Source organism: Camellia sinensis, unplaced genomic scaffold, assembly GCF_055761805.1.
Source record: "Camellia sinensis isolate YWXY unplaced genomic scaffold, ASM5576180v1 Unanchor3, whole genome shotgun sequence".
In the NCBI taxonomy this organism is placed as follows: Eukaryota; Viridiplantae; Streptophyta; class Magnoliopsida; order Ericales; family Theaceae; genus Camellia; species Camellia sinensis.
In genome coordinates, this window is record NW_028129178.1 from 7,111,930 (window position 1) to 7,125,408 (window position 13,479).

Below are 13,479 nucleotides of genomic sequence, written 5' to 3' on the forward strand. Positions count from 1 at the left end.
TGTCGATTTCTGTCACATTTAGCTACCAAATTTTTAGTCGCCGTTGTTTTTTACGACTAAATATTTTAGTTGCCAACAAAATTAATATTTTCGTCCAATTTTATTTTACAACTAAACATTTTAGAATGCCATGTGTTTTTGTAACTAAAATATTTAGTCAGCAACAGTTTCTTCCCTCTTTATGATGTATTTTGGCTACTAACTATTTGGTCGGCAAAAATCTTTCTTTTTTTTTTCTACTAAATATTTAATCACTAAAAAACTTTCCTTTCTTTTTTAACTACCAAATATTTAGTCGCCATGAACTTCACTTTTGTTTTTGCTAATAAACGTTTTGTAGCCAAAAAAATTATTTAGTGTTTTTTACTAATTTCTCAATCACCTGTGTTTATTCCATTATTAGTGCAATCTTTACCCTGTATGTAAACAAAATAATACATAGACTGATCATATTATCAACCATTCCACAACGTGCACACATTTCATTTTCAACCATCCAAACAATTCGTATTTTTCATCAAATATTCCAAATATAATAAAAATTCCATAGAAACCAATCCAACCTCAAAAATGTAATTCCATACGAAACAAAGGACTATAAGAAAATCATGTCCTATGTACCCAAAAAACTAATATCCACAATATCATGTCAAAGAGTGTAATTTATACCACGCGAAAATGATAATTTGTACCACGCCAAAAAGATAATCTGTACCACACCAAAAAAGTAATCTATAACACTTCAAAAGTAATTTGTATCAAGCATTGGAAATCTATAGTAGTAATCTATAGACCCAAAAAAAAAAGAAAAAAAAAGGGCCATATTCACAATTCCACACGAAAAGTCATCTGTAAAAATAATATTAATCATTACTGTGGGGAAGTATTTTGCAAATGGTGCCGCGTGGCCAAAATAGCCCTGAGATGTCAGCTAAGGTGACACATGAATGAGTCATGTTGTCGAGGTGACCATGACATTGCCGAGATGTTCTGCGGTAATGCTGGAATCCTGAGATATCCGGATAAGGGATAAGGGACAAGAATCCTAGAACGAAAGAGACTCTCAGCCTATGTTGAGGATACTCGTATAAATTTCTTGACCAACAGAAGGTAAAAGATTTCTTATCCAAAAACTGAACCAACTGCTGATTCATTTGCAAAATTATTAGCACACATCATATCAAAAATAAAAATAAACACAACAAAAAACCACGTTCACATAAGATAAGAGTCTACTATACTATTTAAGCATAACAACACTAAAACTCACTTCCCAAGAGCGTTGTGGTGCAAAATAAGGCTCAATCTCCATTCTTGCATGCATAAATACCACATAACTCTCACCAATTTGTTATTAAATCCAAAAAAATAAGAAACATATCAATACAATGTTCTTAAAGAAAACAGTAATCAAATAGCATGGAATAAATTCACTTCTTAAAAGCTAAGAAATTTACATACCAAAACCTAATCATTCACTTATGTCCTTATAAATTCATCAAATTTGGACTAGTATTCTATTATTAGAGTTTAGACCCAGTGCTCAAACAGTGATTACCGAGCAAAAACAGAAGAATAGATGAATCTTTCAAAGGATGCCCACACTTCACGGGGAAGAACCAAGGTAATCCTTGACAGTCTTACTTCCATACCTATCATCCAACAATGCCTCTAATTTTTTTGAAACATCTTTTTTCCCCTTTTTGTTCTCACTAACTCTTGTACCCAACCAATTGATCATTCCCTACACCAATCAAAGACCCAATTATCTCTTTCTCCCCAATAGGGTTTATGCTATGTTAGAATCTTGTTTAAAATTCCATTGCTTCATGTAAACAATAAAACAGAGAGGTTTACATACTGTGGCTTGTACAAGAAATAACAGATTTCATCTACTCAAACCCGTTAAGTAGTTCTAAGTAACAACTCTTCAATGTCGGTAGGTGGGTTGAATATGGTCTAGGTCGATTTGGGGCTGGGTTTGTGGAAAGGTATGTCAATGGAAGAATAAAAACCTAGAGGCTAAAATTAGGAGAGAGAGAGAGAGAGAGAGAGAGAGGACATACCTGGGATAATGCTGTAAGATTTAATAATACATGTAACCATAATAATAATGCGGAATTAAACTTTATAGGATTTTGAATTCAATACAACTCAAGAATATAACGAACATACCTTTGTCAACCATTGAATTAGAGAAATTGAGAAAATACCCCCAATAGTTGAACCTTTAATTCTTGGCTCACCTTCTTCTCTCTATCTCTCTTAATTAGGATGACTATGAAACTTAGAGTGATGGAAAAAATACTTATGATATAAAATGGGAGTCACCCATCCTTATATAAAGGAGAGAAGAAAGTCAAATAAACTTTATTAGAAGAATTCCTATCTATCAAGGTTTCTTTCTTATCTTAGAAGAGTAATTATATTAAAATTCTAATTACTGAACTTTATCTCAAATATTGGCTTTATCTAACTGTGGAGTCCAAATAAATTAAAAACATGTAGATATATGTAGGCTGTTGGGCCACACTAGAAAATAAATCCAACATTCTCCCACTTAGCCCATTAAGTCGATTATGATGTAATTATGAGTTTTTCCAAAAAAATATGCTTTATAAAATTTTTGACTCATTGGATTCCACACTAAAAACTTTGACATGTGATCATGAATTTTAAATATAGCCAATAAGTTCGGATATATTAGAAACTACAATACTGTGATTACTTCAGATCACCAATGTGAGTCATAGCGGTTTTATGTCATATTTCCTTCTATGCACTACACTATCAATAACCTTCACCAACCCGGCCCATTATGGAAATATGTAATTATTTGCCTGAAAGGCCCTTGTAATTTGTCTTGTTAAGACATTTTCTGTTTATCAATATTCAAATTAATGTGTACACACACTTTTAGAAACAGAAAAAATAGAAACAAAATTATTATTGCGCAAATAGTGTCAAATAAAAATAAGTACTCACGATTAACCATTCATATCAAGGGTTGCTTAAAAGACCCATTCTGATAACATCCTTTTTGTATGTCTTTGGTGGCAATCCCTTTGTGAATGGATCAGCAATCATAAGAGATATGCTTCAGTTTTCAATTAACACTTGTTGTTGCTGGACTCTTTTTCTAACAACCAAGTACTTTACTTACATGTGTTTGAAACCACTGGAGTACTTTCCATTCTTAGGGAAGAAAACTGTTGTGGTATTGTCATAATATATCTTCAGTGGCCTGGCAATTGAATCAACAACACCAAGTCCTGAGATGAAATTTCGCAACCATAAAGCATAATTTGTAGTCTCAAAGCATGCCACAAACTTAGCCTCCATAGTAGATGAAACAATAGTGGACTGCTTCACACTCTTCCATGAAATTGCTCCACTAGCTAGTAGAAAAACAAAACCTGATGTAGATTTTCTACTATCAAGGCAACCAGTAAAATCTGAGTCTGAGTATCCAATCACTTCCAACTATTCTGATCTCCTATAGGTGAGCGCATAGTCTTTTGTTCCCTGAAGATATCTCATAACCTTCTTCATTGCTTTCCAATGTTCCATTCTAGGATTACTTTGGAATCTTCCCAACATTCCAACTGCAAAACTAATATCTGGCCTGGTACATGTATGGGCGTACATCAAGCTCCATATTGCTAATGCATATGAAATGTCCTTGATTTGTTTTCTTTCCAAGTTATTCCTTGGACACTGTTTTTCACTTAATTTATCACCCTTCATGATGGGTGCATCACCGGCTGAACAAAACTACATATTGAATCTCTCCAAAACACGATCAATATATCCTTTCTGAGATAGTCCTAGCAATCCTCGAGATCGATCCCTAAAGATCTCCATGCCAATAACATAGTTTGCCTTACCCATATCGACCATTTTAAAGTTCTTGGAGAGATATTCCTTGGATTCATGCAATAAGCCAAGGTCATTACTAACTAACAAAATGTCAACCACATATAGCACCAAAATAATGAACTTACTCCCACTAACCTTCAGATATATGCACTGATCAACTGCATTTTCCTTAAATTCGAAGGAGGTAATGGTATCATTAAACCTTAAATACCATTGCCTGGAAGCTTGTTTAAGGCCATATATGGATTTATTTAATTTGCAAGCTAAATGTTCTTTACCTTTCTTTGCAAATCCTTCTGGTTGCTCCATATAAATTTCTTCATCCAAATTCCCATTCAGAAAAGTAGTTTTCACATCCATTTGATGCAACTCTAAGTCATAATGAGCTACCAATGCTAGGATGATTCTAAGCGAGTACTTCTTAGATACTGGAGAGAAGGTCTCTGTATAGTCTATGCCTTCTTTTTGAGTAAAACCCTTGGCAACAAGTCTGGCTTTAAATCATTCGATATTTCCTTTTGCGTCACACTTGGTCTTGATGACCCATTTACACCCAACCTTTTTGCAATTATTAGGCAATTCAACGAGATCCCAAACACTATTCTGTTCCATGGATTTTAACTCTTCATTTATAGCATTGACCTATTTAGTAGAATCATCACTATTCATGGCTTGTGAAAATGAGACTGGATCTTTGTTAATCCCAACATCAAAATCAGATTCTTGTAGATATACCATGTAATCATCTTGAATGGAAGGCTTTCTTTCCCTCTGAGATTTTTTTAAAACTACCGGTTGTGGTGGTTCTACAATATTTTCAATGGTGGTATCTTCATGAAGTGGTGAAATGCGAGGTAATGAAGGATTTTCATTATGTTGTTTGTTTCCCTCAGCCTGTGGAATAGTCTGAGGAACAACAATTTTTCGAAAAGGGTCAAATATTGGCACATCCACCCTAATTTCGTCGAAATTCACCACTCGTGTTTCTCACTCCCACTAATTTCACCATTCTCTAGGAATCTAGCATTACCAGTCTCCACTATCCTCGTATTGTGATTAGGACAATAAAATTTGTACCCTTTATACTTGTCTGGATAACCAATGAAATATCCAGATATTGTTCTTGAGTCTAACTTTTTCTCTTATGGGTTTAAGATTCTTGCCTCTGCTGGACAACCCCAAATATGTAAGTGTCTCAAACTAGGTTTCCTACCAGTCCACAACTCAAAAGGAGTTGTTGGGACTGGCTTACTAGGAACCCTATTTAAGATATACATTGTAGTCTTTAAAGCTTCACCCCATAGTGAAATGGGTACAATTGAGTAACTTAATATACTCCTAACCATATCTTTAAGTGTACGATTACGCCTTTTAGAAGCTCCATTTTGCTGTGGCGTACCAAGCATTGTATATTGAGCACGAATGCCTTTCTTTTTTAAGAATTTGGCAAATGGGCCAAGATTTTGGCTTGACTCATCATATTTACCATAATACTCACCACCCCTATCTGATCTCACTATTTTAACATTTCTATCTAATTGTCTCTCGACTTCAGTTATGTACATCTCAAGGATGTCAACAGCTTGAGACTTTTCATGAATTAGATACACATATCCATAAAGTGAGAAGTCATCTACAAATGTGATAAAATATTTTTCACCACTAAGACATGGGATGTTGAGTGGCCCGCAAATATCTGTTTGAATTATCTCAACAAGCTCATTACTTCTTGTAGCACCTTTCTTGGTGTTTTTGGTTTGCTTTCCTTTAATGCAATCCACACATATCTCAAAATTAGTGAAGTCTAGATTTTCCAAAATCCCATTCTTCACCAATTTTTCAATTCTATTTCTGGAGATATGCCCCAACCATTTATGCCACAAGATTGAGGATTTTTTATTAATTAGACCAGATTTTAAACCAATATTCGAATGCAAAATTACTAATGATTGTGCAAACTTATGGTTTAAGGTAATTTTATATAAACCATCACATGAATTACCAAAACCAATCATCATTGAATTAAACATTAAATTGAGCTTTCCACAACTAAATAAAACTGAATATCTAACACGATCTAATTTGGAAAACAAAACTAAATTCCTAGAAATTGAAGGAACATAAAAAGTGTCTTCTAGATCCATCTGATGACCCGTCTCTAAGATCAGTCGGCAGGTTCCTACAGTTACGATTTCAGCTTTGAGACGGTTTCCCATATAGACAAATCTTTCACTTTCCTTCGGTTTCCTGGTTGAGAGGTATCCCTTTCTTTTCAAACCAAGCCTTTCTCTTGCTGCTGTCTTTTTTCACATGTCCCTTCTTGCCACAAAAGTAGCACTTGACAGTGAAACCATTCTGAGCCTGATTTTCTTCCCCAGGTTCATTCTTTTTCTTGGGTGGATTTTTCTTTGATTTTACAAACTTACCCTTCTTTTTCTTTAGAAGTCCATGAGTTACAGCCAATGCAGTTTGACGTCCTTCCTCCTTCAACCTCAATTCCTCCTAAACACACATATTAGTCAGCTCATTCAAATTCCACTTATCTTTATTGGTGTTATAGTGATTTTTGAATGCCCCGAACTGTGACGGAAGTGAGTTGAGAATAAACTGCAGGAGGAAAGTTTCATCAACTTGCATCCCTAATGTTTTAAGCTTTACAGCTTTGTCATCCATATTGAGGATGTGATCATGAACTCCTTAGTTGCCATCATATTTCATTGTTGTCAATTCAGCCATAATAGTGCCAACAAGTGACTTGTCAGCAGATCTAAATAGATCTTCAACAACCTTTAATTATTCAAATGCATTAACAGTTTGAGGTAATGTGGTCTTGATGTTATTTGCAATGGTCATCATCATGAACATCAAACTGAGTCTATTGGACCTTTTCCAAGATTCAGAAAGGGCAACTTATTCTGCAGTACTATATTCATTAATGTCTGCAGGTTTATCTTCAAGCAATGCCATATTGAGGTCCAACACACCCAGTATAAACTGAACATGTTCATACCATTCCAAAAAATTCGAGCCAGTAAGTAGAGGGACGCCCAATGCAAGAGAGTGCAATAAGGTGGGAACTATCACTAAAATATGATAGAACAATATACATATTAAAGCTTTGAGAATTATGATGAACTATTGATATCACATAAGTCTTTCCTTTGGGCAAAACTTAGGTATATCTATTGTCCACTTGTCAAGAATCACTTATGTAGGTCTATAGCAATTTTTGCAATTTTTCAGCTAGTCATGTTATCTTTGGGTATTCAATTCTAATCTGTCAAATTACATAAGTTATATTACCCTACACAGTTTATAATTATTTGAAAGTGGCTCTCCTTTAGGCTAGTCTCAATCTCTTAATTATAACTACAATTGAGAATATTATCGACCTTAATGTTATCCTTTTAACAATTCTTTTATTTAGTTCTATATTCATAAGTTTTACAAATCCAGGCCACTTTGGCAGTTTCTAAATTAGTAAACTTCATGAATACGGAACTAACCAACAATATTCTCTATTCATTAATTTGAGTTATTTAGTTATCATTAATTCAATCACTATTTTAATGAAACCACTATTTTTGATTTCTAGAATTTCTTTTATGTGATTGCAATTACCAATATAATAATAATAATAACTTTGGACAAACATGACTATTTATATATATCAAATTATGTAATATAACAATCATGAATCTCATATAATGGTTAATAAGAATTATACCTAATATGAATTAACCACTCCAATATTTAATATTCAATGTCATAAAATTATATCATGATATCAAATTTAAATCATGAAAATATATAAATATCAACAATAATAGACAATAAGTATATATAATTAGATGAGGTAAAATCATAATTCTTTAATAGATTGAATGATTCAACAAATTGCTTTTAATCTATGCACTTTGTCATAACAGTAGATAAAATATTACACTCAATTCAGTGTCATATTGTAATGATTATAAAAATTATTATTGCTAAAATTAATAATAAATCGCAGCATGCATACTACACGTATACAAACAGATTGATGGCCATATTCTACTCAAAAGAATAAATTTAATTTTTTTGTATTCCACTTGGGAACTCGTACATAGTTGATAGCACCACAGTTGGTTAGTGACAAAAACTTGGATCTTTTCCACCTTATATACGGTTAACATCTATTGATTTGGAGATCTATTAATTCACAAAATATAAATGCCAATTAACTAAGATCATCATAGGTTACAGAATTAGCCGAGGAAAGAATTAACTCTTCTTTTGATAATAAAAACAGATGTACGGCTTTATAAATAATTATAATAATAATATTCATAAATATATTATTATTTCAAGGTGTATTGATTCACAAAACTAAGACTATGATATCACATGTAAGATTTAATAATACATGTAACCATAATAATAATGCAGAATTAAACTTTACAGGATCTTGAATTCAATACAACTCAAGAATATAACGAGCATACCTTTGTTAGCCATTGAATTAGAGAAGTTGAGAAAATACCTATAATAGTTGAACCTTTAATTCTTGGCTCACCTTCTTCACTCTGTCTCTCTTAATTAGGATGACTATAAAACTTAGAGTGATGGAAAAAATACTTATGATATAAAAGGAGAGTCACCCATCCTTATATAGAGGAGAGAAGAGGGCCAAATAAACTTTATTAGAAGAATTCCTATCCATCAAGATTGTCTTCTTATCTTAGAAGAGTAATTATATTAAAATTCTATTTACTAAACTTTATCTCAAATATTGGCTTTATCTAATTGTGGAGTCCAAATAAATTAAAAACATGTAGATATATGTAGGCTATTAGGCCACACTAGAAAATAAATCTAATAAATGCTCCAATGGTGGATTGACGGTGGTGCTCGTCTGAGATGGCGGTGATGCTCCTGTACCCAACAGCGATAGAGACAAAGCAAGAAAGATAGCATGGAAGGAAGGTGGAGGGCATATAAGACAAAGGCGTCCAAGGTCACTCTACCATGAGGTAGTGACATTCCCATGTAAGAGGCAGACTCCTTGAGGGTAGAGGCGTGAGGGAGAGAGAGAGAGAGAGAGAGAAAGAGAGAGAAAAAGTAGAACCAGCTTTCCAAGTGTATTTTTTGACGAATAAAAAAGAGAGTAACTAAATATGCCTTAGCCCTAGCTACGTACATTTTTACTTGACAAAATATTTTAGTAGCTAATTAATTTAGAAATCCCTCCAAAATTTGAAATTCTCCCTTCAAAACTTTTAATTACAATTGTCAACTAAGATTTAGTCGCTAAAAGTAAAACAAGGCCTCGTTTGGGAACATGCTAATTTAGTAACTTTTTGACTTTTTAGCTAAAATATGAGGTTAAAAAAATTAGTATATTTGAAATGACTTTTTGATTTTTTTACGAAAAGATGTGCAAAAAATAGAGAGAAAAAGGAATTTTTGACTTTTTTTGTAATAGATTATACACTTTTTGACTTTCAAACCAAAACAGGCAGTTCCCAAATGGGGCCTAAATACCAACTAAATTATTTTTTAGTAGCTAAAGATTGTACCTTTGCTGACCAACTTTTTTTAAGTCACCCAAAGCCCTACTTTTCAACGACTAAAACTCAATTAGTCGCCAAAAGTAAAATAAATACTGACTAAATTATTTTTAGTAGCTAAAGATTGAATTTTTAGGGACCAAATTTTATTTTAGTTGCCCAAAACCCTATTTTCAACGACTAAAACTCAATTAGTTGCCAAACATAAAGTAAATACCGACTAAATTATTTTTTGTAGCTAAAGATTGTACCCTTGCCGACCAGATTTTTTTATTAGCTAAAGTGTGTACCTTGCCGACCAAATTTTTGTAGTCGCCTGTGGACACCCCATTTTTGACCGTCCTCAAGACTTGGACGTCACCATTGGAACACTTGGTGATTACCCTTGTTTGTGTTCGTCTTGAGTTCCCGGAGGTCTCGGTTGCGCACCTTGCCTCTGGATCTCTCGACTCGACCGTGTTGTGTCTGGTTTTGCACCAAACACTTGTGTTTTGCCTTGGAGGGGCAGGCAATACCTTGTGAGGCATCCCCACACATCACCGGCCATGGCTTGAGGCCACCGGCCAGTGATTTTATGCCATCGGCAATGTATATTGCCAGTCGGCACTCTTTGTTGCCGGTTGGCCATTTATTTTGCCAAAATGGAAATTTTGGATGGCCGACCACTGTTCATCTACTTTTAGTAGATATTTTGTGCCAGCTGTGATAGCTGGCACCCACTCTGCTCCCTTCCATACACGTGTATGGAGGGATTTCCCTCTTGGATGGCTTGTTTTGAAAGCCTTACAAGAGGGAGTTGCCTATAAGAAGAGGGCTCCTCTCTTGGCATTAGGGTTACAAAAAATTTCAGAGGGAGCTCTGGATTAGGGTTAGGGTTGATACATATTTCCTATCTCTATATCTCTCTCTTGTGTGTGTCTAGTGTGTGTTTGTCCATACTATTGCACACAAACACATAGTGTTACACCTTCTCTTGGTTGTTGAGGGACCAGAGGGTTGTTTTTGGTGTTCTTGACTGGATTTGAGCTTAAGGAGGCAACAAGATCATCATTTGTGAAGGAGGACTTCAAGGGTAAGAAACTAGTCCCTTTTTACCCCATTTTTGCACACTACTTTTACCTATCTTGCAACTGTTTTTTGGCTTTGCATATAATACATAAAAGTTCTGTTTTTAAGGCCTCTAAATAGTTTGTTAAGAGTGTTTTAAGCTTTGGGGTTGTTTGACCCCTCTTAAGCCTTGTTTGGCCCTTGTTTTGTGCTATTTTATGTGAGCTCCGGGACTTTGGTGTTTGGGCCTCCTCACCACTGAAATCTTGAGGGATTTTAGTGGTAAGGATGGTGCCTTAAGGTCCCAAGAAGGAGAGGGCCACCCCCTCTCCTTGTTGTCCTTAAAAAGGACCATTTTTGCCTCTTGAGGGAGCACCTAGCTTAGGCTCTTGTTGACCATGCCTTAGCTATTATTTATGCTTATTTTGCCATGAAATAGCATTGTTTTAAGTTGGTTTTGGTACACCATGCTTGCTTAGCATACATGCCTTGTAATGCCATTTTGTTGCCTTAACATGCCTTAGGTTGTAAACCATTGTTCTAGCATGTTTTAGGCTTGGCTTTGTGAAGTTTTCATATTTATTTTGCCATGTTTAAGGTCTGTCCTTAGTTGTTTGAGTCGACTTTAGCATGCATTGCATAGCCTCTTTGCATTTTAGCTTGTAGGCTTCAAGTATGTGAGTGCATAGCATGCATTACTTGCTTTGATTTAGTGAGTTGGGACTATTTTCCATGTCATTTCAGTCCACTTGACATGCTTATATACTTGCATTTAATCCTCCTTCAATGTGTTTAAAGGTTGTTACCTTATGCCCCTTGTTTAGGCCTCGGAGTATGCTTGCACTTTTAGACCACTTAGATGCCATCTAAGTGCACCCTTGGCTTTGTTTAAGTCTGCATTTGACTTGTTTTAAGTCCCCTTAACCTTGTGAGGTTTGGTGGACTTGACCTTGGTTTAAGCCTCCTTAGCTTGTCTTAAGCACTTGGGCCATTGTCGCATGTTTTGCTTGTCTTGTTTAAATTGATTTGGCTTCATCTTGTAACATGATTTTAGAGCTTAATGCATACTATATGTCCATGTTTGCATCCTCTTGAGTGTGCTTGAGAATTGCTCTTTAATGCTTGAAGTGTTGGAGATCATTTGCATGCATGTTTGTGTGCCTATTAGTCCTTCATTTTTGAGCACCTTGGCCACTGTTTTAGGCCTAGTAAGGGCTGCCTAAACCGTGCTTAAATCCATCCTTTGCTTGTTTGCATGCTTACCTTGCATGTTTGCTTGCATACTTGCATAAATGCATTGTATGCCCATGTTGCATGCTAGTTCACATGCCTAGGTTGCACTCCATCTAGCATGCATACCTTGCTCCTTGATTTAGTGATGGGAATTGGGCCTTTGTTTGTTGGTTTGCATTGCATTTGAAATCAACATGCATAAATTGGTCTCTTGGGCCATCACGCATTGAAATGCGCGATTGATGGTCCGACAACCAAGGACCATGTCCCTTTGAGTCATAAACATGATAAGGGATATGGTCGGTGCATACATTGCTTGAAATGCATTGCCATGTTGTGCCTTGCCCTCTGCTGCTGTCAATTGCAGGTTCTGCAGACATTCTTGGCCGACCGGCAGTGTTCAGTGCCGACCGACCATAAATCCGTGGCCGATAGCTTCATAAACAACCGATGATCACATCTTACTACCGGTGGCCATTGTCCTCAATCGGTGGTGTCTCCCAATGTCCAGGGAAGCAATTCTGAGACTTTGGCAGTTTTCAGAGGGGCAGAGCAGGGAAAACAGAGGCAGCCTACGCATGGCAGTGGACTTCCGAGCAAGACCCGAGCACGCGTGCATTGAGCCCTCTTCCCGAGGCCCATTTTTCTTGCTTTCTTAAATTAATTAATTTGTCTAATTAATTTAGTTGGTCTGTAATAATTAATTAGCTAGGATAGTTAATTCATTATTCGAATTGTATTATTTTTTTGGTCCCTCCGAGCGAGGGCGAATCTGTAATAAGTGTGGGTGAGTGTGTGCATGTTTTCCAATCCCCACTTCTTTCTCCCTTTTACTTACCCGCTTTTGATGGTTAGTATTAGGACATGTTTAATTTAGCATACCCTATGCTATGCATGCGTGCATCATTCATCAGTATTGCATGCACCGGGCTCGGCGCATCATGCTAACTGCATTAGTATTTCAAATCTAACTTGAATACATGCTACTTGTGCATTTTCACATGTCATTCATAGACCAGCCGAGCCTACTCTAGTGACATTCCGTATGCGTTGCATTAGGCATTTAAACATGGACTTGGATCATGCATTGATTGCTAACGAGTTCTTTGTTTTGGCACGGAGTACGATGTAAGTATTTATGCTTTAGCATACCGCATGCGTGTGGATGTTGACATGACAGCATGCTTACCATGTGGCTAGATGCTTATGTGTTATAAATTGCCTGAATGCCTGTGGGTGAAGGTTGGATTGTCTGAGTTGGAATAGCTCATTGAAATCCGTGTTTTAGCCTACTTGCGAGTAGCAAATTCCAAAACATTTCTCAAAACAAACGGATATGCAATGCTTATTCCCAAATTAGGCGATCTAGTCTATACTTTTGTGCTGTGCGCATAACATAGTAATTCTAGGCTAATAATCGGGATAAGAACACAAAACGTTTTCAAAAACGGATATCACGGTTAGTAGAGGCCGATCTTCGGATCGGGCGAGAGGGGGTGCTCATAGCTGACCTTCCCCAATCGTACCTAAGCTCCCGAGCCGAGGCAACTTTGGTGATGACGGACATGTGGCCTTTGGCACCGAGTCAGGATTTCCTAAATTCCCCCTTAAAAAATATTTAGGTGACGACTCTGTATCTGGCAAAGCAGTCCATGTTTGGCACTTCTTTTCTAAAAATCTTTTTTCTCAAAACGATTTGCCGGATTTGGACTCTTTGGTTCAGATTAAGAACCGTGACAAACCTCGAGTCCAAATTGTAGCATGAGGGCCT